The sequence below is a fragment of the Rhipicephalus microplus genome, chromosome X (assembly GCF_043290135.1).
Source record: "Rhipicephalus microplus isolate Deutch F79 chromosome X, USDA_Rmic, whole genome shotgun sequence".
Classification (NCBI taxonomy): domain Eukaryota; kingdom Metazoa; phylum Arthropoda; class Arachnida; order Ixodida; family Ixodidae; genus Rhipicephalus; species Rhipicephalus microplus.
In genome coordinates, this window is record NC_134710.1 from 150,414,972 (window position 1) to 150,441,347 (window position 26,376).

A 26,376-nucleotide genomic window follows, 5' to 3' on the forward strand; every position below is an offset into this window, starting at 1 on the left:
ATGAGAGGGTTAATGTAAACAATCAACCACCACCTACTTCCCGAGTTTGTTGGCTCCCATGTTGCCTTGTATGGCCCCTGCACTATAGGTTTCAGCGCGGCGATCAGCCCCGCCGCGGTGGTGGCTAAGGCACTCGGCTGCTCAACCGGAGGTCGCGGGATCGAATCCTGGCTGCGGCGGCTGCATCTTCGATGGAGGCGAAAATGCTGTTAGGCCCGTGTGCTCAGATTTGGGTTTACGTTAAAGAACCCCAGATGGTCGCAATTTCCGGAGCCCTCCACTACGACGTTTCTCATGACCATATGGTGGTTTGGAGACGTTAAATCCCACATATCAATCAATCAATTGATTAATCAATCAATCAATCAAGCGTGGCGATCACGTGCATGCTCTGCCGCACCCGTCGAACGTCACAGTTTTGTGTGTTCACATGAGCAACTGTGCTTACCAAAAAAAAAAAAAGAGAAAGAAATCTATTAATTTTTCTCTGTGCCCTCTAAAACCGAAATTGTCGCGCGCACGAAGAAATTGGGTTTCCAGCCGTCATAACTGAGTTGTTTCTTGTTGCAGATAACCTTACTGCAACAGGAAAATGAACATGCGAAATTTTTGTGTTGACACTCCTTCATTGCGCACGCCGCTTTTAAACCGTATGGTACGGGACATTGCTGAAAATGGCTACGCACTCCGCCCTGTTTATGTTGCCTGGGTAAGTTATCTTTCCAGAGACTTGCCGATAGAGGAAGACACAACGCCCCTTCATGCTATGTTTTTTTTTTCTTAGCTCAGCAGCTCAACGAGAGTGCCGTAAATTGTGAAGAACCATGAACAGACGTCATCTTGTTTACCGTGGCAGCCTATTAAGTTCGGGGAACGTGACGTCTGGGCTATGGCGTACGCGTGCTGAATTCCCTTTGTGTAAGCTGTTGCTGAATTCCCTTTGTGTAAGCTGTTGCTGAATTCTCTTTGTGTAGGCTGTATACAGCTGAGTCTATGCGATACGGAAGTGAAGGAACATCGCGTTGCGTGTGCGTCACCTGACTCCATTCAGTTACCGCTTCAGGGTCGCGTCTAATTCGCCTTCCGGGCGTTCCGAGCCGCTCGGCTTCCAGTCTCGTATTTCAGCGAGCGTGATGCGACGGAGAAGTGTATAGCGGGCGTCACAACAAGGGCGAGCTGCATTTGCAGTGTCACCCGATATCCTCGTTTCTCTGTCTCGCGAGAAATGCGTCTGTCGAACGCGGCGATGATGCAGAGCATTTGCTTCCGCAGTATAGGCGTGCAGATCGTGTGTACGACAATGGCATTATGGCGTGCCCGCGTGTTCTTTTAGTTTTATTTTTCTTCCCCAACAGTCTATCGGGAAATATTCTCGTCGTACCTTTACATCGATTGTGAGGCGGTTCCGTTGCGTGTTTAACGGCACTACGCTTCGATAGACATTTCGTCTACCGAAATTCCACAATGTTGTTTTCCATTTGAGTGGATGACAGCGCAGACTATATATCCCGGCTGCGGTGGCTGCATTTCCGATGGAGGCGGAAACGTTGTAGGCCCGTGTACTATTTGGGTGCACGTTAAAGAACCCCAGGTGGTCGAAATTTCCGGAGCCCTCCACTACGGCGTCTCTCATAATCATATGGTGGTTTTGGGACGTTAAACCCCACATATCAATCAGCGCAGACTATACTATAACCGTTGCGACCATAGCTGTTGCCATTTAAGCAACGGTGATATGGACAAACACACATATGTTAATAGAACTGACGCGTGTGTGCTAAGGGTCACCTTTAGTTGTGACAATGGACGTTTCAGCGTGACACAAGCTGGCATTCTTGCGGCGATGTCAACTTCAGTTAAGTGATCCCACGTAGTTACGCCGGTCGTGTGCACTTTTCGAAGCTGTGCGTTTGGAGATAAGGGGTTGACTGATAATAATGTTCGCTGGTTTACAGCAGCAGCCTATTAGGAGTTGCACAATGCAACTCGTATATGTAGTGATGTCGTTGCAAGAAAGGATTGCCAGTGTATTCGTGAGAATATATTTAAATACACGCACGACGTCGTGGTAATGGGAAAACGGGAGCGTATTCAAATGCACACATATGACAGCCTAAGTGTATCGCCGTGTGATGGGGCTGTCTGCAATTGCATTCATGCCGTGTCACTTTTGATTGTTCATGTAGGCAGTTTTCCATCCATCGTCGTATAGAAAGATGCCTCCCGCTGTGCGAGTTTGTGGCGCTCGAAGGCAACTTCAATTACCCGCAGCCTTCGTTCTGTCTGTCTGCGTCCTTGGGCGGTGGTCGTCACGTCGAAAGGCTGTGAAGTGTGACGGCGGCCGAAACGGCTGACACACGCAGTCACTGGCTCTTCCGTCTAGGTGGCTGTTTCTGTGTGCAAACTGCGGAATACCAGCCGTTCGTGGTTTTCGACTTTCAAAGCAGTGTTATGCGAAGGCGAATCGTTCCAAGAATAATGATGAGGCAACACTGGATACATCGGCAAAGAGTGCTGGTTTTGCTCATGAGAATGATTGATATGTGGGGTTTAACGTCCCGAAACCACTATATGATTATGAGAGACGCCGTAGTGGAGGGCTCCGGAAATTTAGACCACCTGGGGTTCTTTAACGTGCACCCAAATCTGAGCACACGGGCCTCCTTCATTTCTGCCTCCATCGGAAATGCAGCCGCCGCAGCCGGAATTCGAACCCGCGACCTGCGGGTCAGCAGCCGAGTACCTTAGCCACTAGACCACCGCGGCGGGGCTGCTCATGAGAAAGTTTTGTATCATGTTGAGAGGCATCGTCTAATAAGAAGGCAATTTAAAACCTTTCTCTTTATTTGACAAAGCAGTATATGTAACTTTTCATGACGTGCTATTTTTATGATTGTGTGCTTTGTTGGTAGAACTTAAATAGGTTAGGGCCGTCTTCCATGTAATTTCGCGTGACCTAAGAAGTGGTTCGTGGCTAATAGACCGAATGTTAACGAAAACAACCATCACGGCATTGACCGCGACCACTGTGCACGAAAATTGATGATATCTGGTAATTCACGTCCTAAAACCACGATATAATTATGAGAGACGCCGTACTAGAAATTTCGACCACCTGGAGTTATTCCGTGTGCACGTGAATCTGAGTGTACTCTAGGGCCTCTTAACATTTTTCACGAAAATTCGGTGTCTGTTATATTCTCGCAGGTCCTGAGGTCCTTCGACTTTTTTTTCTCGCTTTTTTTGTAACAGTGGAAAATCTATAGGGACTTAATTGGCAGCGAAATGCCGATTCCGCCGTGGTTCCGTCGCCGGCCCTCGTGTCGGAGGGATCGCCTCGGCGACTTTCAGCGCGTGGAGTTTCTTTCCATCGGGCATATTGGCCGGTACACTCAGAATTTTCGGCATGCACGAGCGTAAATGGCGACGTGATGAAAGGCACCATATGATTTCTTGCCTCGAACAGGTGGGTGCCGTTATTTGCAAGTCTCAAATAGCCATTCTCCGTGATGAAACATTATGCATACGCACATTGTGAGCGCATGCAGCACATGCGTGCAAGTGGTCGGTGCTGCGTTCTGCAGAATGTGGCGCGCAGAGCCTTAAGAAAGGACGTGTGAAATATATGCGAGGGCCTATTGCTGTTTCGTGCACCGTGATAGTGCTGTGCGCGTGAACAGTTTTCTTGTCGTGGTTGGTGGCGACCGCTGGTGATGCGAAGCCGCAGCAGTCGCAAAATCCAGCTGACGTGGCCGTCCACTATATACGCACGTGCCCGTCATCAGTCCCAAACATCGGCGCTTGCGCACAAACATCGCGTCGCGAATGTTTAGTCTTGCTGCGGCGTCACGCAATGAGTTCTACATAAAGGCCCGGTGAACTTCCAAAAGCACTTGAATGTATTTGACGGAAATAGATGCAATTACCGTAGCAAGCATGTTTTTATCGTTCGTCAGTAGCATGACGCTGTATAATTCGCTGGAGCAAAAAAAAAAAAAATTGTGGCGATAGTCCTGTCGCCGTTGTGATCTACTCCAGCGTGCCTGTAGACAGTGGTGGGTTATGATCGGCGAAAGTTTGTTGTGGCTCGCAGCAGCATGGCGGTGAGTATGTTGCTGCTATTAAAATTCTGCGTGTCTGCGACGCTGGTGCACTCAGCTCTGCCGTAATGAAAAGTGCTTGTCGCTGTTGGCTGGCGTCATCGCTACTTGATGAGTTTGCATCAATACTTGAAATCACTACTTGATGAGTTTTTTTAGTCGTACGTCGGTGATACTCGATGTGAAACTGCTCGCTAATGAGATGTGCGTTTGTTGCATACCTAACTGCTAACCCCAACGAGTGGGGATGGGAGGAGCGTTTTTCTTGCTCGCTGGCGTTGTCGGCACGGGATGTAGCGACAAGAGTCAAACCCTGTTGCCGAAGTTCCTTCCACAGGCTGAGGTTCATGCGGAAACAAGGCGTTAGCTAGTTCAAAAGAGTGCTGCTGTTAAAAACCAGCGACACGTTGCGTTATCAACAGCGAGGATGGCAGTGCGTAATTCCACTTGTACTATATAGAGGCCAATTTGTCCTGTGCGATGCCGTGGCTACGAAACACCATTTTATCGTCTTGTCATGGGTTACGCCTGTCGCTGTTATGCATCTCGTTCAGTGGGCACCGTGTAGCTGAGTCGCTGAGAGTCATTTTGCCTATAGAGTGTATTCTGCAAGTGCCGGAAGACGTGTTTTCACGTATCACTGCAGGCTATATTAACTTTTATTAGAATAGCGCGGCCGTTAATGACGCAGAAACAAACACAGAGTGTTATATGCGGTGACATTGTCGTTGAAGGCGTCTTTTAATGCACTGCAGGGCGGTAGAGTGTTACCAAATTATGAATGAACCGTGCTTGTGAACTGTCACTGTTCTGGCTGTGCTATATATGCTGGTTTCTGGGCCGTTCATCACGTTTTTTTGTGTGTGATGCACGGATTAAGCTTGGGCTAGTTTGTAAGACATTACGAAACAACTTTGAACTCCCGAAACGCAAGGACCGAAGAGAAAGGGCGGACGCAAAGAGCGCTTCTTTGTTGTATTATCAACTTTGTTTCATGGGGATTTGTTCGATCATGGTGTCCGTTGTATATTTCGGTGTCCTTTTCTATATTCTGACTTACTGAATTAAATAACAAAATGCCAAGTTTTTTTTTTTTGTGGCGAAAGAACTAGCGGTGCAGTAGGTAAAAAAAAAATGTTTGAAGGGGCTAGCTATTCGCTTAGGCCACCATCATCATATCTCCCTCAAAAGAGGGAACGCCTGCCTTGGTAATGCACTGATCTGGTCATGTTCTGTTTGAAGATGTTTATCAACGAAAATGAGCTGACATGCGCGGCAGATGCTTTAAGCCTGTGTATACTGTATTATACCTCAGTGCGCCGAACACTGGGCGAGCGGGTTTAATGCGACTGGTGGGTTTTCTGCGGCCAGACTAAGTGCTTTTCTATGTAGAACGACTTGAAAAGGCCACCAGTGGTCTGCCATGTTTTTTTTTTTCCTCACACTTATCATTTTTGAAAAGGCGAATGCCATCATGCAATTCAGTCGTACGCTTTTTTATTCTATTGGGTGCTCGCATTGTCATTGTCCCGAGTTCTAGGTAATTGTTCGCAGATGCTGGAGATGAAGAAAACTGTGGAAGAAAAAAAAAAGTTCGTATGTGCCTGTCTACAGCGGCCTCTTTTATTTGATGCATTTGTTTTGTTTTTTTCTTTCCTGGACAATATCCAAGGCAATCAAACTAAAAAAAAAGACAGCTAACTCGGTTGACTGCATGATTCAATGCAGTCACTGAGCGTTTGCTATAAAGCGTGGGGCGTGTGGTGACAAGAAATTACTCCTTCGGTCAGTTTCCTTTTTCCTTTTTTGCTCGTCAAACATTCTGACTGTCGACTCGGACTCAAGAGAGGGCACGTACCGGTGTGTGCATGTGTGCGTGAACGATTCGTCAGCACATCGGTGAATGTTTTTTTTTTTTTTCAATTCGTTACTGCTGAAGCAAATCACTCGCAGCCTCAAATGCAAGTTGCAGTGTTGCTTTTGCATCGAGCGCGGGGATGTTTTCATCGGCTTAGTCGCTAATTACGAGGTGAAAGCAGAGTTCAGTAAGGCGAATCTACAATGAAATTACCTGCACAACGGAACGTTTATTACGTCCCACGTGTTTTGCATGAGTCACAGATTGCGTTTCAAGCGAATCGCAACTCCTATATTGCAGTGTGCGTTCGTGGGGCGGCTTGCTCGCTCGAGCGCCACGGAGGCTAGAGATTGCGGTGCGCTAATATACATCGGGCGAGTAGCAACGCATTGGGGCGTTGCTCGACCAGAGCTTGTTCACCGCCGCCGTCGAATACGGCCGTTCACGGTGCACCGGGCTAAATGGAGTGACCGGAAACTCGTTGGCTTCCAAGCGATCCACCAGATTCGGAAGTCAACCTCGTGTTAATAGTGACTGAAGCTTTGTTTGTCGACACATGACAAGGTGCGCCGAAGGCTGTCATGTACGCAGTGCTCTGCGTGCTGCTTTCCAGTTGAGCGGAATGTCAGCGACGATGTATATATAATACAAGAACCCGGAACGACGTTTTTGGGCGGTTAGAAATAAAACCAACCACTGGTACAGGCGGAGAGAAGGCGAGGCTTTTCTTTCTGTTTCAACATGGGAAAAAAAATCACGAAAGTTGGCTCAATTTTGGTTCGCCTCGTCGTCGTCGCTTTTATTTTTTTTTTCTCTCGCTTCTCAGTCCGTTCTGACGTCCATTGCGCACACACGCACGGTCTGACCAGTTTTGTTCTGCATTCGCATCCTCTGAAAGGGCATAAACGTGGAACGTAGTACGCCGAAGAAGACGTCCTCTTTGTTGTTTTCGTCTTGTACTTTTTTTTTGTGGAGCCTTTCTCTCCCTTTTTTTCTGCAGGCTGACGACCTTCGCACGTTTGCTGGAGCGAGGGCTGTGTGGCCGAGGGACAGTGAACTTGTGAATTCCAGGAATGCCGCGTCGGTTTGCTATTGTTGCTGAAGGAAGTGGTGGAAACGCTTATATGTTGTTTGTACTTTTGCGTTGCTGCACCCCGGCTTTTCGTTTTATTGTAATTGGCGCGCGGAATGCGTGATATCTTTTTTTGTCCTGGCTGAGACAGGAACTGTTTTGTTCTGATAAACTTCCTCATGGTTACTACTATTCGTAAACGAGAGCAGATGGCAGTCACTGATTGTTCTCTTGATATTTTCTGTTTTGTGTGAAGATAGATACCGCTGTTAATACATGGACCGCTTTAAAAGGTTGGCGCATGTCAGGCGCACGCCAATTAATTTTCCCCACGGCACATTTCTGCATGTGCCAACTGCAAAGTGCGCTTCTTTGGTTGTATAATTATTAACGAATATTTGCGTCTAGTCGTTCGTTATAATATCGGAGCTGCAGCGCACTTAAAAAGTCATAACATATCCATGGAATCAATGAGGATGAGTGGGGCGAAGCGTCCGTCAGTCCGTCCGTGCTTTTGTCTGTGCGCCCTTTCGTGCATCCGTCCGTGTGTCTGTCTGTCCGTCCATCTAGTGAACACTTCAAGTACCGCCATTTCGCTTATTTTTATCATATAATAATCCTATACAAGTACCGCCATCCAGCGGACAATCCAAAGACTAAACGAGAGTATGTACCACATTTCTGCTGTCAGCGCTTTGTTAACACTGACAGCGTGGTAACGACGCCGTGCTGCGTTTTTCGTAACATGTGGACATTCGGATAAGCGCCCGAGAATGGGTATATATGTGCCACTGGTATGCGGGTATGTGCCACAGGTTACGCACTACAACGGGGGACGCACAAGTCACGCCATAAGGAGCTTTGCCCCTAAAACGTCTTCACATGCACAGTTAAGGACACCTGTGTCCGTGTATGCGCATGTGTGTCCCTGTTTTGTGTCATCGAGCTAGTGTGTCTTCATTTCGAGCGCGCTACCTCCATGCCATGGCTCAACAAATGACTAGTACGTCAATTTATATTGAGCTGATTCGATTGTGAATCAAACGTGTTTTTTTTGGTTGTCGTTCGAAACGATTTCGATTGAGGGCATACAGTACAATGACGAAATGTAAGACAGCGCTAACTGAGCGGTACGATCGCTGTTGCATTTCATGAGGCCTTCCTGGTAATCGCGTAATAGTACTGTACACTATCCTTATGTTGTTCTGCTAGCGTGTAGCATTCGACGAATTACGGTGTTGTCGCTGTGTTGTTTGGGCGAGTAAATTTATTAAGATGCCGGCACCATTCGTTGGCTTCTCGGCAATCAAGGTGGGCGGATCCGCGTACTTTTTTTCCGTTTCGTGATGAGATGATGCCGAGCCTCGGATGACGTTTGAAAGACCGACAATGCGCGTTTCGTATTCCGCTTCATTCGATTTCTCCCCGAACACTTTTATGATGTACTACTCAAAGCAGTGCTTCTGGATGTTTTCTTATTGAGCATTGTTTAGGTCATATTTTCAACGCAGTATTTTCAAACTTCGCATTCGTGTTTGACAATGGGTGTAAGAAGCAGCTTGGGCTAACCAGTGGCTTCTTACTCCTGTGATAGGAGCAACGCACCAATTTTCACTTTTTTGTGTGTGGTTCACATTTGCTGTTTATGAAAGTGTAGTAATATTGCTGCCTGCGAAGATACAAGCGAGAATCTTCTTTCGTCCCCTTGTTTTTACTTTTTTTAACCATTTCAAAGTCAGATAGGTGATTTTGCTGTCACAACTTCGCCGCGTAAACGCTATTTCGCTATACTACAATGTGCTGTCCGCAACGACCGTTAGCCGCACAATAACGCTGTTCCCTCAACCCCCGCTATCATGCTAACGCTAGACTAAAATTATCTATTGTTGCAAATCAGGTTTGTACGTAACCATGGCTGTGTCGCTTCAGGTAAATGTATGGGAATAATAGAGAAAGAAAACTGGCGAAGTCTGTTGGTGTCCCTGGGCCAAGCACATTCTCCCCAGTTTTAATTAAAAATCTTTTCCTCCCGTACTGCCGTTTCGTTCCAAAATCTCGACCTTCTGTTGTTCTTGGAAGACGAGTAGCTGTGATAGTCCACGCGCCGCTTTCTGAAGCCACCATGCAGTCGATGATGGCGCAACGTCTTGCGTCGGGATAAGCAGAACGTTAGCAATCGCCTCTCAGCCCCCCGCGACCCCCGGCACGTGTCACGGCGCTTTTGCGGCGGCTAAGCCCCCTTGCCCGTTAAATGCTGTGGTGCTACTGGAGACCAGTCGTTGCCTCTAGCATGCCTCAAGCCAGCTTTCTGACTGCTGCCAAAATGAGAAAAAGACAAGGCGCACAGGTGCGCGCGGGGACGAGGAAGAAAGCAACAAAACAAAGAAGCCACAGCAGACGGGGGAAGCGAGGCGAAAGAGCAAAAGAAAGGAAAGAAGCGCAAGGAGCCATTGAATAGGGAGTAAACGGCGCCGTCCCTCTCTCCGAAAGCGTCCGTTCCGCGCTTGAGCCCGCTTGCCATATGCCGCTCGGGCTGGCGTGGCGCCGACCACGTGGGCGCTTTAGCTAACTCGCTGCTGCTCGCCACCGAAGCTGGCGAAAGCGGCACTCGTTCGTTACCCGCACGCCGCCCCCATTTACGCGACCAGGAGCGGAGGGGTTGTGTCTGCGTTGCGCCCCGGGCGATCGAGGGGTCCCGCCGCTACTTATGCGAGGTGATGCCGGCGGCATCACGGCGCGGCTCCCTTTGGGTCTCACTTGGCTCTTGCTCGTTGACATTGCTTGCTCTCGGGCATTTGATTCTCGTTTCGTCGCGTTCCCTCGTTCTTTTCTTTACTGTCAATTTTCGAAATCGGGGATATTTTTTTTTTGTTGATTCGTATGTCTGCAGCCTCGCGAGGTTTGATGAGCGCTATTTGGTAGCGGAGATGATCGTGATGGTGATTAGCGTCTTCTTCGCCACGTGGGCCGAGTGGCTTAAAAGCTTGATTCTCCGCCTCCCTGTTGAGGGCGGCGAAGGACGAAAGCGTTCGTGCTCTTGGAGTGAGGCTACACACACACACACACACACACACACACACACACACACACACACACACACACACACACACACACACACACACACACACACACACACACACACACACACACACACACACACACGCGCGCGCGCGCGCACACGCACACACACACACACACACACACACACACACACACACACTTTTATTCTCGTGACGACTGTCTGCTGTTAAAACAAACAGTGCGAAAATTAGGCGCAGGTCTTGTTTGGATATCGGGCCCCGGTATACAAACGCTGTCAGTTTTATGGTATCGTGTCCCACAGAGAGAAGCATACACTCTGTTTTTTTTTTAGATGCGAAGCAGCTTTTTCGGTAGCCTGTGTAACGCTGTCCGTCCGTGTCTCCGTGCCAACGTGCCGCACCGTGCTCCCCTCGCCGCAAGCGTTGGGGCGGTGCCAGGTAGGTCACCCCTTTCCTCACAGTGCGTGGTGACATCACACTCCCTCGTTTGCCGCGCGCTCGTCGCGTGTCGTCTCTCTCTCTCTCGCTTCACCCTTTCCACCCCTCGCAAGGTTCGAGCGCACATCGAGTGAACACTATTTCGGCTCGTTTATCTGCGATGAGAGGCCGCAGGAAAGCGAAGGTCCTTCACCCGCCGATGCGATTTGGCCTAACTTGGCCGTTGCCGGCGTTGCGAGGGCTACCAGAGACGATCGCGAATGGCGACGTCGCGCCTGCAACACCGACAAGGCGCGAGCCAAGGAAGCCGAACACACGCGTCGGCAGCGGAAGACCAACGACACCGACGAGGCGCGAGTCAGAAACGCCGATCACGTCCGAGCGGAACGCTGCTGCTGGGGAGATGGTCCATAATTTTTTTTTCTAACTGTTCCTATGCGGGTGTAATTATGTGCTCAAAGGCTGCAGCGTACCTCTGAAATGGGGAGCTGGACAATGCTAAACTATATATTCAGGGTATGTCAGAATTTTATAAAATGCAGTTGCTCACACCCGGGCTTACGCTTCTTTTTTAGTGAAGTAAATTATCTCATGGAATAGGTGAATGTATGGCGTGTGGCTTGATAATCGAGGGGCTTGGAGGAGATCGGCGTGGTTTATCCAGAGGCTCGTCGTTCTTGTTTCTAGACTGCTGTGCAGCATGAGTGCCAAAAACCTCTTCCCGGACGGCACAAGAAATGATGGGAAACAGCAGGTGTGTTCTTACCCGCATGCTTGCCTCTTTTGTCGGCTCCCGAAATCGAGTGACTTCTATTCCTGTTCACCCGCAGATTGCTCCCCGCTTCAGCAATTCTCCCAGACGTTAATAGACGTTCGCGTGTTAGACGCCCACCTTTGTCCCTTTATTCCCCAATCGGCGATGTAATGTTTTAGACTGCCTTGTGACGCTTACTTGCCCCCGAATGCTATTGAATAACGCATTTGAACACCGCTGTCCACGGTGTCGCTCAAGTGTACTGGTTGTCTATTCAGTGAAATCGACAACGGGGCTTACCAAGTTTGTGCTTTCGTCATGCCATCCTTGGTTACGTCAGCGTCGGACCTTGCACACGTGTAGTTGCTGCTCCTGACGAGCATGCTTTGCGCTGTGTTAGGCAGCGTTGTCTCGCCAGCGCCTACTCTGTAAACAAAAATAAGCCGAGATGGGAGTAAATGACTTTTGCTCTAGTGCATGCCCCGATGGGTGTTTTATAAACACCGCCCGGAGGGAGTAAAAAATTTACTCCCCAACAGGACGGGGTTTTTGGATGGATTTTTGGGGATTTTTTGTTTACATCCATCGGGGCACTTTTTCAGGTCAGCATGGGAGTCAATTACTACATCTATTGAGAAAAAAAAAAAATGTCCGCAGCCGTACCATACGCAAGCGTTACTTCGATTACATCACCTTTAAAGCACAAAATATTGATCCTATGTACACAAACATTCACACAACGTTGTGCTTAGAAAAAAGTTTATTCCATCGTGGTACGGAACAAATTATGGGAAGCAGTGTTCGAACATTAAGGACAGTAATAAACAAACACTCACAAACGACTGAGCACAAAGTACATGAAACGTTAAAACAAAAATATCCAGTTCCGTAAGAAGTCCGTAACGCGTGTTACTAGGGGCTAAGGCGTACCCTCACACTTATAATATTATACATAATTTACATTACGCCCTGCCGTGGTGGTCTAGTGGCTAAGGTATTTGGCTGCAGACCCACAGGTCGTGGAATAGAATCTCGGCTGCGGCGGCTGCATTTCCGATGGAGGCGAAAATGTTGTAGGCCCGTGTGCTCACATTTGGGTGCACGTTAAAGAACCCCAGGTGGTCGAAATTTCCGGAGCCCTCTACAACGGCGTCTCTCATAACCATATGGTGGTTTTGGGACGTTAAACCCCACGTATCTATCAATCGTCATAATTTACATTACGGTGTATGTACAATATATACAATACTTCATGATCATGTAAGTATATATGTACATCAGATGATATGGTGCAAGTTATTTATTACATAAATGGATAGTGATGCCATGAACGTTTCGCGCAATATGATAACACTCACACTGACCACAGCAGCAGCTTGCTGCTCGCGCTGCACGATCACACTTCTGCCGTATTTTGACCACCCATGTAGCTCTAAAGGAACCCTTATTTTATGAATAATTAGGCAATAAACATTCATGGCGTAAGTATAAATTTGCGGGGGCTTGATGGAAACTCTTCAACACACATGCCTTTTATCCTAAACCCGTCTGGTATTTTATGCTCTTTTAACAATATAGTGAAACTTAATTTGCTGGTGCCCATTCGCATAAGCTGAATTTGCGATAGCAGTTCTGTGTGTGAATCAGTAAAATGCACTAAATTGTGCGCAAAGTCCGAGCGGCCGTGTATGAACGTATCAACGGCGCTTATTCAGCAGCGCCGGCGAAAAACCGCGACACCGCCGCTACTTCGACCGCTAGGCCTCCATGAATGACAGCTGGCGATCACAAAATGCTTGCTGCTGTGCAGTTTTCGCACACAGAAATCGGTGTCTGCTATCCACGCAGTTTAAAGCTGCGGAGCGGTAGACTTGAGACGGTTCGCAGTCGCGGTTCCTGTTGCTCGCAGTGCATGGGCGTGCCGTACGCCGTTTCTGTGTTCATCTGGCTCGTTCGGCGCTCGCCTTCGCATTAGTCGTTTGACAGCTGCGGTCGCATGACTCAGCAGGGAATATGAACTGTTATTTATTCCAGCACCCTTTATTTTCTGTAAAACACATCCTTTGCTTCGCCGGTGACCAGTGTTAGCTCGTATAGGCTCTCCAGGGCGGCCGTGCGAGCTCGCTACGCCGCTGTCTTGACACCTACGGCCAGCTAGGCGATCTTACGGCTTAGAAGTTGCAGCCGGTTAAATACCGGTGTCGCTCCGAGAAGCCACCGTCGCCCAGCTTGCAAGCTCCCGAGGTCGAGCGAATTGAGGCTACTTCAGATCGCTTCGAATTTTGAGAAGGTAAAACTTCAGAAGCAGCCGCGCTTACGATCGCAACAGCTTACTTCTGTTACCATTCAAACTACTCTCCGCAATTATTCGCAACTCGGCACTTGGAAGGAAGTTATCCGCGGCGTTTCGTTGAGGAATCGGGCCGATGTCCAGCGTGGTTCAACGGTATGAAATACATTGAATCGTTCACACTAAACACCAACCGGCCGTTGCAAATATTCAGCGCACTGATAATTTCATTGTCTGTAGACAGACGCTGACACGGCCACCCACACAAATCACTGGAGTTTCACACCGGTGTGCTAAAAGATACCCGCACACACATCCACCCACTCGCCCACCCACGCGCGCACGCACGTCATGACCAAAAACGGTTTTTAAAACTCCCATAGGGAGTTTCTAACCACGTGACCTGAAACTCTGTGGGGAGTTCAACAAGGTCATGTCGCTCATAAACTCCGTCGTTATAAGCAAGGGGCGTATACGACGACAGGCGCCGAGTTCGCTCCGCTACACGGAGTGCATCACTGGGGCAGGGGAGTTTTGGGGCCTCATATGCTGGAAAAACTCTCACCTTGGCTCATTTTTGCTTACATTGCTTACAGTGTATGTCAAAAGCGCCGATGTAATTCCAAAGTGCCTATGTTCGTCGACTCATGTAACGTGCAGGGGTTAGAAGCATCGCGTGACGACGTTTTGGTATAGTGCTGGATAAGTTGTCTCGTGATTGGGCAAACTTAAGCTATAATAATCGGGCATTGCTGCACGGAAATATTGAGACGGCATGCGTGTGCGCCGTGGTCGCCATGAGAAACGCGCAACAAGCCCCGTGGCGAACCGGAAATGAGAGAGAGAGAGAGAGTGCGGTCGAGCGTCGGGCTGCGCATCGTGCGGTTGCCATAGTCTCCCGTCGCCACGACATACTTTATGGTTTGCTAATGGCCGCCCAGACTTCTCGTGGACGTGCGTTTAGCGAACGCTTATCATGTCTTGTTTGCACGGGAGTGTGCAGGAAGCGGGTAGGCAAACAAGCGGCATTATCTTTTACGATCGAGATGAAGACTAAATCGTAGTTCTTCCGCTGGTCGAACGTCACCAGCGTAATGGGACTTTCTCGTTGTCCCTTTGTCGTTGCACTTGAAAACCGAGAAATTTTCCGTGCTTTTCGTGGCGCGCTTTTTGAGCCATTCCCATGCAGGTGGTCATGATTTTGAAACAGTTCAATGAAGGACAAAGTGGGGCTTGTGTGCTTTGCCATATATATTATGGGGATATTAGGGATATGGTTAGGTAGCGCGAATGATCAGTCACGAAGCCTGCCAAAGAAATAAAATTTCATCGACCATCTTTGGCACCATTTCGAATGCCATTTGTTGTAACGTTTCTCTACTCGGGCGAAGCCGGAACGCTTTAATCTACAGCAGGGTATGGACAGATATGCAGCGTAACGTGTGCAGTTCTTGGTCAGGAAGTATACATACGTTCATTTCATCGACTGCGGTGGCTCATGCTTTTCTCAAGTCGTCCCCATTTCAGGTTTTGCCGACGATCGAAGCTTCTTGTGGGCATGCTTTATATATGTGTAGATTTAGCTTACTCGTGTCTAAGCTACTCTGCGTTGTGCTGCCCATCTCTAGTGTTAGAAGACTTCAAGTCGTTTTGATTATTTTTCGTGCAACACCTTCGTGAGGCTGATTCTGCGCCCAGCCTCAATCACACAGTTTCCCCGGCTGTATCTTTTGAGAATTACTGGAAGGTATACGTACACTTCCAGCATACGGCGGCGACCCTTGCTGCTGGCGTTGCATAACATGGTGACGCAATTCTTAAGTAGCCAGTAGGGGTGACTGGCACCATCATTATAGGGTATTTGTAAAAGCATGTGTGCGTGCTCTGTGTTCTCTCTTGTCCGGTGTTAGGGGCGCTACACCCTAATCCGACTCTGATGAGATACCTTTTGCCTGCCTCTAGTGACGGGCTTCGTTGCGACTATCCCTACGTGTTGTCACAAGTCCAGAACGTAGAGTGGCAGTGGCTGACTTCGTGACTGCCGTGCCGTGATGCAGCGGCCCTCGAGCAGGTGAGACGCGTCGGCGAGTGTTGCTCGGCGCCCCGTCGACCGCGTCACGTCCCTATCTGGGTCAGAGTACATTACGGCTTGTCTGTTCTCCTCTCCGCCCGCGTCGTCCGTGACCTCCTGTCGGAGTCTCTCTCTGAAAGGCGATCGTTATAATCGCCATTACGCATTGCTCTCGCAGGCATGTCCCCCCTGTCAAATGGCTGTTAACCTGTTTTCTCGCGCTACTAGGCCCTCCCTGTGCCCGGCACATGCGCCTCTTTGTTTCTCTCGGGTGGCGGCTGCGACTACTGCCGCGCAGGATAAACATGACTCTCTGTGACATTATGCGCTTCTCGGTAAACAAACAGTGGCGTCACGAGGAATCGCCTCCTCAACGCTCGCCAAGCAGCTCTTTCGGATTGCCGGAAGCCACTTGCTCTTGCCGACGTATGTGGAGTGGGAGGGCTCGCTGGTTGAATTTTGTAAAGGAATTGTAAAGGAATCTCACCCCTTTAAGTTACTGAAAACGAGCTATGGTTAAGTCATGTAGTTTCACCGTATGTAGGGCTCATACTTGAGTGTTTCCGCTTACAACGTAAAATTACTCGTAACAGATCGTCGTCTGGCGCTCCCTTGTGTTTCCACTCGCTAACTACCCTTCTGCTCGGCCCATTATCGGGCAGTGCGTTGTCCTCAGTCTAGCGGCTCCGTGTGTTGTGGCCACTGTGTCTGCGCTTCGCTCGATTGCTTCAAAAGCTGCGCTGGCCTCCCACACGTCGGGCATATAGAGTGGGAGCCTACGTGCTGCGGCGATCGAGATTCACGCGGGCGTCGAACAGAGCGAACGAGGAGGCGGGAAGAGAGGAGGCGTTAATAAATTGTGCTGACTCCTTTTTCTCTTTTGCCAGCACGCACGGAAAGCCATCTGGAGGAAAGCAAACGCGGAACGAGCCGCGTAAATATAGAACCAAAATATGCGCTTGCAGAGGGCGAGAGAATTCTCCTCCTCGGAATGTCGTCAGCGATCCAGGTGCCGCGCGGGCCGGAGGAGAGAATGCCGGCGCCGTAAAGGAACCCAGCATCGAATTCATTGGTGCGCAGCCAACTTTCAAGCGTCGACCTCGAAATCTCAATTCCAGCCCCGAAGAGGAATTTCTTTCTTGGCCTAGGCTGCCTTTTCCATCTCTCTCTCCCTCTTTGTCTTACGCCCCAGAGGACGTGTGCTTGTATGTGTGTGCGTGTTTCGTAGCTCCGCATGGCTGGACTCCTATTTTGTTCGTGTAGTAGCTGTTTTCTTCGACTATTGTTGAACTCCTTAAAGGCGGCGTGTTCCGTTTCGATTGTCTCTTTATTGTTTTCGCGATTTGTTTGTGCGTGCATGCGCTTTGCAACTCTGCATTGCTTGTAATATGCCCGTGGCTTACACAGTATACTGTACAGCCATTACTTTTTATTAAGTCGTGGAGAAACGCCAGCGTTTTCCCTGTGTACGTCTCCGTGTTTCCTTTTTTGAATGGACAAAGGCTTCGCGCCCCTAAAATCGCTCGTTCATTCTCTCATTTTGGGCCCAAGTGCCGCGACTTCTCGTTCATTCTACGACTCTGACAAATCCCAATAAACGCGCGCGTGCACACGTGTGTGTGTGTGTTTGCGTGTGTAAGTATGTTTGTATGCGTGCGTGCGCAGGCTTGAGTTCACTTGCGGTGAGGCAGACCCCTCAGCAACGCCTGAGTGATATTTGGTAGTGCCCGTTGCGGAAACCGGTACATTGTCGCGCTACTTGCACCACGTAGTAAAATATAATTTGTAGCAAAACTTGGATGTGTGTTGAGCGTTCAGCACTCTTTCGACAGGACATAGAGCATACTTTGTTATTTGCGGTATTTAGGAACCGCCCTGCTTCACAAATTGCTACAGGTTGAAGAAAAGAAAACGTGAAACGGTGTGATATGAACGTTGAAGCTTCATCTTGCTGCTCGCATGCCGAAGCTGCTGGTCCGTGATATTGAGCAGCCGCTCCCGATGCGAGCGCGTATTTGTCATCGTGAGCAAGAGCCACAGGTTCGTTGAGTCCTGCGGCTAGCGTTGGCGCAGCACCGCGGGCGGGGCTCGGATCCGCGATCTTCTTCATTAGCGCTCTGACCGAAGCTCGTTAATCTGGTGTCGCGCGCTTGGGCCCCCCGTGCCGCCCCAATTAGTGGCCGCGCACTCATCGCCTGCTTTCCGTTGCATCACCTCCCGTGTCATTCCGCAGGTCAGCTCGCCGGCGCTCACTTTCGCCGTTATTGAACATTTTTTTTTTCGTTTGAATTTATACACTAGCGGTGAGACCTCGGCAGACCTGTCGACATACTTTCTACCGTACACTTGCCGCAAAAGTGATGACCTTAACTGCCGTCTGTCAGAGTTAATCGAGTATGCTATGCAGCGAAAAAAAAAAAAAACGAGGACACTATGAGACACGTGAAATTAACGCCACGAGTGTCATCTAGTTCAAGCCTAAGAGGTAGAGGGTTAGCTATAGGGTGTACTCTGCTCGCATCTTCACAATTAGAAAGAGGGGGAGTGGGCAGAGGAGGAAGGAAATAGAGCACGAATGAGGCGCGCACACAGGGTGCCTAACAGCGTCCATGGCGCAATCACAAGTGATTGTAGAGCTCGGTTGTCTTGTGAAACGCAGCGCGCTTTTATGGCCCGCATCGCTCAGTGGCGACCACTGTTCGTGTATATATTTTCGGCGTAGCATTCTCGATTAAGTGTTCACCAAGCGCTAATTTTCTCCTGCAAGGAGAATGTAATTCCTGACATCAGTGACTACATATTTGTGCACCTTGGGATTACGTCATAGGACTTGTATCACTTAGAAAACAGCCTCCAATATTTCTGGCTATCACTATATTGCTCAGTTGTTGCGTCACTTTGCAATTGCAGAAGCATATAATGGCCATAATGTAGCATGGCTGCTTTGATGCACATGTTCAAGCTTAATTCTAAGTCGCACTTTTGCCCCTGTTCGAGGGCTGTTTAGAAGTCCGCATTCTTCCATTATGTGATAGACCGTCTTTGTCAGCGTGGCTTGTGGACCTTAGCTGAATTTCAGTTGATGGATATAATGTATATACGCTCCTGAAGTGCATTCTATTTGGTCTTGTTTTCCCATGCTGTTGCAAAAAAAAGTGAGTATTACTGTCGAGACGTTCATGCCTTTAACGATACTGTAGCTACAATGTGCGATGTGGAATTTGAACGCCACTGTTCACTCGGAGTGTTTGCAGTAAGTTGTGGGGCTCGTATTGCCAACGTGCTCCATTGCTGGCCGCCATCCGTCTTCAGCGGGGCTTCATCTACGGGCCCTTTGTTCTCCGCATCCATTGCAAGTGCCGCGGCTGGTATGAGCACCATTTAATTATTAGTTTTTATTAGCTTGTTATTTGCTTCGGTTCCGCGTCTCGCTTCGCCGTACAGCGGCTTTTTGCGCGGCGAAACGCTTATTTGCATGTCTATGTGGCCGTTTATTATGCCGTCTTCTTTTTTGGTGCTCTTTAAACAACTGCCGTGGAGGGAATTTTAATGCGGCAGGGTAGGAGCGAGGAGCGGGTTTTTTGTTTTTATTATTTCGCCCTGTCTTTCTCGCGTGTCCTCCACGCTTCTGATGTTCAATAAACGCGCCGAGGTGGCGGGGCAGGAACTCGCGATGCTATCGCCTCGGCGCTTCGAGGAAAGAAAACAAAATAAAATGTAAATATCTGAACCGTTGCCGGTCGAAGAGGGGGAGAGAGAAGGCAGTTTTGTCGACGGAGACGATTAAGGCTGAGCATTTTAAAGCACGTACGAGTACGACCTTGTTATACGCCCACCGTGACGATAAAGGGCACGGAGCTAAGGCAATGACAAAACTGCAACAGCAGGAAAAGAATGGAAATGCACGTAAGAAAACAGGAGGGGAAGAAAATAGAGAGGTAGGTGCATGGAAGCGATCACATAAGCCAGCAGTTCACTGCTTTTGATTTTCGCCTCTTCACTCTTTGCGCTGGCGCCTTGGAAACGGGAGAGGCAAGCGGAAACACGAGTAGTGTTTCTTTCTACTGCTAGCCGATCATTGCTTTTAATTATGTTGCGTGCGTGCGTGCGTGCGCGCGTGCGCGTGTGCGTGTGTGTGCGTGTGTGTGTGTGTGTGTGTGTGTGTGTGTGTGTGTGTGTGTGTGTGTGTGTGTGTGTGTGTGTGTGTGTGTGTGTGTGTGTGTACGTAAGCAAGGAGAGAAAGAAAAGCTAAAACACAGTAGCAAGACGAAGTGCGATCAGTGCAATCACTTGTGACACCATTTCCGAAAGGTCTATGCAAGTAGATAAAATCGCCTCGCGTCTCTTTCCTCGTTTCGCCCAGTTAGGCAACAGTGGATCAACCCTATCCTAATAGCTGATCGTGAAGTTCAGCTATAGGAAGGAGTTTTTTTTTTTTTTTTTTTTTTGCGCCAGACCAGTACTCGCGATTCTGCTGTTATTGGCATTTGTACACGAGAGAAGGGAGTTTGGCAGCTCTTTTCATTCTTCAATCTCTTCATAATTCTCATATTTACTCCGTAAAGCACTCGATGTGGCAGAATGTTATCCATTCAGCAGCTCTCAATTCTAGTTCATTCGTGCTTCGCGGCACTTAGTTTGTCGAAGGCGTCAGCCGCATGATATGCGACAGTGGTCCTAAGTTGGCGCGGTCTATCATTGTAAACTAGATTAAACTAGATTGGAGCGATAGTGCTTGGCCGTGACGTTCTTGTAGAAACGAAGATATCGGCTTATCGGTACCAGCGACGCGTGCCATGCCAGAGCAGTGTTTACTGACGTTTGCGAAGCTTGGATGATGATGGGTAAACTATCTAGTTGGTTTCGACATCAGAAGTCTGTGGCATTTCCTTCTCAAAGGCACACGCATATAAGCCTGCACAAATTGTCGCACACTCTGTATTGACGTCATGAGCGGGCTCCGCCTTCGCCGAGATCATTTCCAATTGCACTTCAGTCGTCTGGTTGGGGCGTCAATATATCTTGCTGTCTGATCGTTCTACAAAGAAAATAGCTCCACCTCTACTACTAACCGGTAACGTAGGAATATTTATTTATTTATTTATTTATTTATTTATTTATTTATTTATTTATTTATTGGGAACCATGGCACGATCTTCTCAGAACGCAAGTACGAAAAGCAAGAGAACCGAATTTTAATGCTCATTGGAAACCGGTCGGGTTGAAAAAACAAAAACAAAATAAACTGATTGCGACATGTGTGGCTTCAGGGGCTGCTTCATAGAAAAAAAAACTGCAATAAAACTGAAGCAGCCAGCTGTTCTTGTGTGGGGCAAAGAGGGAAAGAAACCGTGTCGTTGCCAGCCGCCGGAAGTTGCGCAATGACAGCCTGCTTTTGTAAAGTGCAACAGCTGTGCTCCTATAGCTTACAGCTTAACTGCACCGGCGCTCGCAGAGGTATATTTTGAAACGTTATGCGCTTAACATTGGTCTGCGGTTGGCGAGATGAGCCAATAACTCTTGTTATTCAATATATCTTCGAAGATCGTTATAATGGAGTTTAAAGCGTTGCGGTCTTTTACAGCGAATATGTATTAATGCATAGGAACGTTATTGCTTCAGCACATTCTCTTTATTCACAGAATTTCAGTTTTAGTTATTGCGTTTGTTTCTTCCTTGCCCGGCTGCCATTCGACCAGTGCGCTACGACGTGACATGCAGTTCACGTGCAGTGCCCAAAACAGGATCGGTGGGTGAAAGAAACAAATCTCTCCGTGTGTGCAAACCTGAGCAAGTTGCACACTAAAGCAAGACAGGCTGCACGGGGGACGACTTCTTACAATATTTCGGAATTACGCCAGTCTGTTTTGCAAGTGACTAAAATCTTCACTGTCTATACGTTGTACTTGTACGTTGTCTATACGTTGTACGAAAACAATTACGACACTCCTTCAAGAGCTTGGATAGCGAAAGATTAAATCGGAAACGTTAAATGGGTGGCTACTGACCCGAAATTTTTCACGCCATATGATTGGCCAAGCACCCAAGAACGTAGAAAATGTTTTGGTAAGCGTGAGTGCGCCATGAAAAAATTAATTACAGCATGCTTTAAAAAAAAAAGCTAGTTTCTGTTCCTACTGTATACACTGACGTCACGACATCGTATGAACAGGGCCACCAGGCGGTATGTGTACGCTCAAGTTTTGATGACGTATTCTCGTCAGCATGTCGCCTCTTCGATCGTCTGCTTCGTCTCGTCTGCTTCATCTGCTGGGCGCTGCACGTGTGGCAACTGTCGTGGCAGGGAGGCTCAATGTTTGATGGCATCACGTTAGTACTGCAGGACGCATGGTGCGAATTCGGGTGCAATTTGCCGCACGGCTGCGAACAACCGCATTCGCGTGGGCATAAAGTTAATATAAGGACTCTAGAGGAAAAGCTGGACCGAAAAAGCTAGAACCACCAAAGCGCTGACATCTTGAAACGTTGTCATTGTTGCCAGCACAATACTTCATAGAAGTGCTAAATTTAGACGTTCAAAACACTCAAATTTTGGCAGTACGTAGCGTAAACAAGCGTGTTAACGTAATATAAATAAACAAAAATTGTATAAAATTGATATCGAATACTTTTGGACGAGATAAAATGGCCATTTATACAATTTATTGAGCGCGGAGAGAATTGTTTGCAGATTTGTTCAGTAGATGGCGCCACCATTGTCGTAAAGTTAGAGCGTAGGCGGGGTGACACGGCGTGCAGCCGATCGCGCCGACTTGCTTGCGCGCCGGATGAGTTTTTTGTTTCCGTGAGCCGAAAACTTGACTTAATGTGACAGTCTCATACTGCGATGTAACATAGATCCACGAAACAAAAAAAAAGTGCCAAGTGTTATTGCAGCATGCAGTGGCGACTGCGAGTGAACGTCGCCCGAAAGCTATAGTATCGTTCCATCATGGCGGCACCCATGGGCATTATGGGGAGCTTTTCCTCTAGAGGGTGTATTAACTCTGTGAGCGCGGGAGCGTGACAAGGGGCGCCACTGGTGAGCGCCCGTCGCAGGTTTGTTCCTCGCCACCCCGATAGCCCTGATCACCCTGGTATTTGCGAATATTGACGTTGCCGGTGGCATGAAAAACATTGGATAAACTGTTTATTACGTGATATAACTTATGATTGAATAAAGTAATGCTTGAAGCGAGCTATTTCTCCAAGGCAACGTCCGTTTCCGAACCACCAACGAGATACCGAGCCGTGATGGCAGACAATCTCTCAGGTAAACAAACGGTGGCACCGACTGTCTCGGCGAACCGGCCCGCTTCGGTCCCACCTTTGCTCTTTACATCGAGGCCGTCGAGAAAACCAGTTGCACGTGTGAAGGCGTCATATAAGCATACAAGCTTTTATTGTGTTGGCAAAAAGAAGTGCTCGACAATGAGCTCACGTTGGAAAGCGAGCGGCGTTACCGAGAACGTCGGCCTTGCTAGGCCTACGCTCGGAGTCGAGAATGAATGTCTACTACGTACAGCAAAGTGATCGACTCCATAATCCAACTGCAAGGCTCTTCCGCTATAGGCTGCACGACATAACGGGTTTTGTTACTTTTAAGCACGATTTAAAAATATAAAATCTAGTCACAACGTGGCAGTAATATTTCACGATCTTTTAATTCTTTCTAGGACCGAATCACACGTTGTGGCCACTTCTCGCTCCCTTTAAACTGTTTTTCGGAGTGCGACTCTTCTAAGAATATCCACTCCCCTCCTTATTGCACTTAAAAGTGTGGCAGCTTGGGCTGGTTGGTATGGCAAGACGATGGTTATAGCGCGAGAACAAATCGACGACACAAAGACAAGAAGGACACGAGCGCGTGTCCTTCTTGTCTCTGTGTCGTCGTTTTGTTCTCGCGCTATAACTATCGTCATGCCATACCAACTATCCCAAGCTGCTACACTCCCCAAGATGACACAAATACCTGTGCTTAGCTTGTCCGTGTAGGCGTATAGCTTTCGTATTATGCCGCATCACTCGACAGTTGTATTATGCCGCATCACTGAGCTCTGCGCAATAAACTCAGTTGGAAGTTAGCGCTCGTGTCTTTCGTGTCCTTCTTGTCTCTGTGTCGTCGTTTTGTTCTCGCGCTATAACTATCGTCCTGCACTTAAGAGCCGTGTTTGTCCCGCGTGCATGAGATATCTATTTTTTTTCCCCTATAGTAAGCTGATGGGAACCGTGGTTGGTTTCAGGATGCTTATTAAACAGGCAGTCGTGCATTGAACTGCAGCCGTTGCGAAATGCCATTGCAGCAGACGTACATTGTGAATTCCCATTAGGCATGCACCTTGTCGACCAGTACGCATTTACGAAGAGCCCGGGGTCTCGAAACCGGCGCACTTAGTTTGTGAGCCGTGGGCTTCTTGCCGTTATTTTAGAGTGAAATTTTTAAAGCCTGGCCACACGTACGTGTTACAGCGTGTCAGATCGCGGCTTTTTGTCGCTGCGTCGCGCCCTCCCTGTGTACAGGCAAGGGTGCGTGGCTACGCTAATCTGTACGCCCTCTTTCTCCGGGCAGCCGCGCTCCGTCTGCGCTGGTTCATGTGAAACCGGATAGTCACGGCGTTCCCTTTTAACCTAAACTGAGCGCCTATATACAAAGTAGTATTAGCCAGTTCTCGCTGAACGGTGAGCGAGGCAACCGTTGGAAGCTCGTCGTTTTGCCGCTGCTGCTTAAGCGAGCTGCCCGAGCAGAGGCTTAACGCCGCCGACGCCGGAATCCGGAGGGGCCGAAGCAGAACCATTTGCCTTAATTTATCGGAAAACCATAACACCCAAACAGCTGTGCTCAAAATTCGGATCAGGTAATATCGTAATTGTCGGTGGCTTATGTGCATATCTTACTGTCGTTAGTTGCGACGTTTACCGCGTGCAATTCTGATGTGCCATGCCATCTGCGCTCCCAAATAGGTGCACTATGTGTGAATACTGCATGCGCAATAACAGTTAAACAAGTAAATTTAGAGAACTGAATACAATAGTCGAGGGCAGAACGTGTTTCCGGTTCATTGCATTTTCTGCGAAATCATTTGCTTATTTACTTTGTAACATGCGCAGTGAGCATCTCAGCATTCATTCTGAAGTTCTCAAAGATACTTAAAATCATCACAGAGACATGTTTGTTCTGTAGGCCACGTGATATGTACAATGCGGTGACATCGAACGTCCAGGTCCGAATATTGACTGCTCATTACCGAATAGCTGCTTACGGTGCTACGGGCTCCAACAGATTTTCAAGCCGCGCCTTCCCCCCTCCCCCTACATTTTTTTTTTTGCTGTGGCTGTTTAAAAAAACCATGCGAAATCGTAGCTGTATGCATTGAAAGTAGATAATTGCAAGAAACGCGAGGTTTTATAGCAGCCGCGGTGGCGCAGTGGTCAAGGTGATCGCATGCCGAACCAAAAGACGTGGGCTCGATCCGGGCCGTGGTGGTCGCATTTCGATGGAGGAGAAGTGCTATATATGCTCCCCGTACTGTGTCAACTCAGTGCACGATAAATAACCTCAGGTGGTTTGAATTGGCCATAGCATGAGTCTCTTAGCATGAGTCGCTTTGGGACATTGAATCGAATTTCCTCTCTCTCTCTCTCTCTCTCTCTCTCTCTCTCTCTCTCTCTTGCTGATTTTAAATATATACTTCAGGTTTGACATTGTTTAGTGTGCGCATAACAGTGGCACTACGTTACTAATGCTGTAAAAGTTCCAATTGATATTGTTAGTGTTATGTCACTCAGAAAGTTGTTTGCTTACAGTCATAGTGATAGCCATGAAGGACGCGTGTGCATATTTAGCAGTTAAAATCGGCCTCGTGGAATGCTGCAGTTTCGACCACCCGAAGTTTGTTCATTTCGTGCAATAGTCTTGCTTTGAGTGTGTCTTGCTTCCACGTTTTTCTCGCGTGTATGTTGTGACACAGAAAGCTCTCGGGTAACATTTGCACTGTGTGAGGTCACCAGCGGTAAAGGCCTTCTTCTCACAAATGGTGGTCTGCCTGTGCAGCGCGCTCCCGCGTGGCCTGAAGTCCAGGCTTCTCAATTCTGGCAGCACCGAAACGCAATTCATTACCCGGAGGGATGGCTTTGCACGTGGAGAGCGGGACGCATCGTAATGAATTCCTGATGAGGGGGCCGGGGGGGGGGGGATCTACGCTGTCACGTCGCGAGACAAAAATAGCGCCAACCCGGTAGCTGCAGCATACACGATCGTAGGAGAGAATCGATACATGTAACGTCGGGGATCGAATCATGACAGTTAGCACGGATAGTTACCTCGAGGCGACGATAGCTTGTGCCGAAAACGTCTGTTCCTGATTCCAACATCTTCCCCCTCTTCTGCTTCACTGTGGTGTCGCTGGCGCCATCTCAGTAGCATCGATTTGGGGCGAGAGAGACGTTGTTCAAATATTGACATTCGATCGTTGCTTATGCGCGGAGGTCCTTCCTTCTCCGACCGCTTTATTTTTCTGTACCTTCTTCGAAGCTCTCCTCTGAAATAATGCAACTGTGCCTTCTTTTTTATTTATTTCCCCCCTCCCTTCCAGGACTGAAATTTAAGACTGCGCACCAACAGGGCCGCATATCCGAATAACACCGAGCGTGTGTCGCCCTGCCATTAAGCCGAACGGAATTTGAAAGCTGGGTTGGATCCTAATTAGCGACTCTCCAGTTTTAAACGAATTAGGCTTAGCTTTGTAGGAAAAT

At 48.4% G+C, this 26,376-nt stretch overlaps 1 protein-coding gene across 15 annotated transcripts in view; it reads left to right on the forward strand.

Annotated features, from left to right (window-relative positions):
* Window positions 1–26,376, forward strand: part of LOC119177026 (TOX high mobility group box family member 3) — a 564,847-nt gene that overhangs the window by 496,507 nt on the left and 41,964 nt on the right. The gene's annotated exons all lie outside the window — the stretch shown is intronic.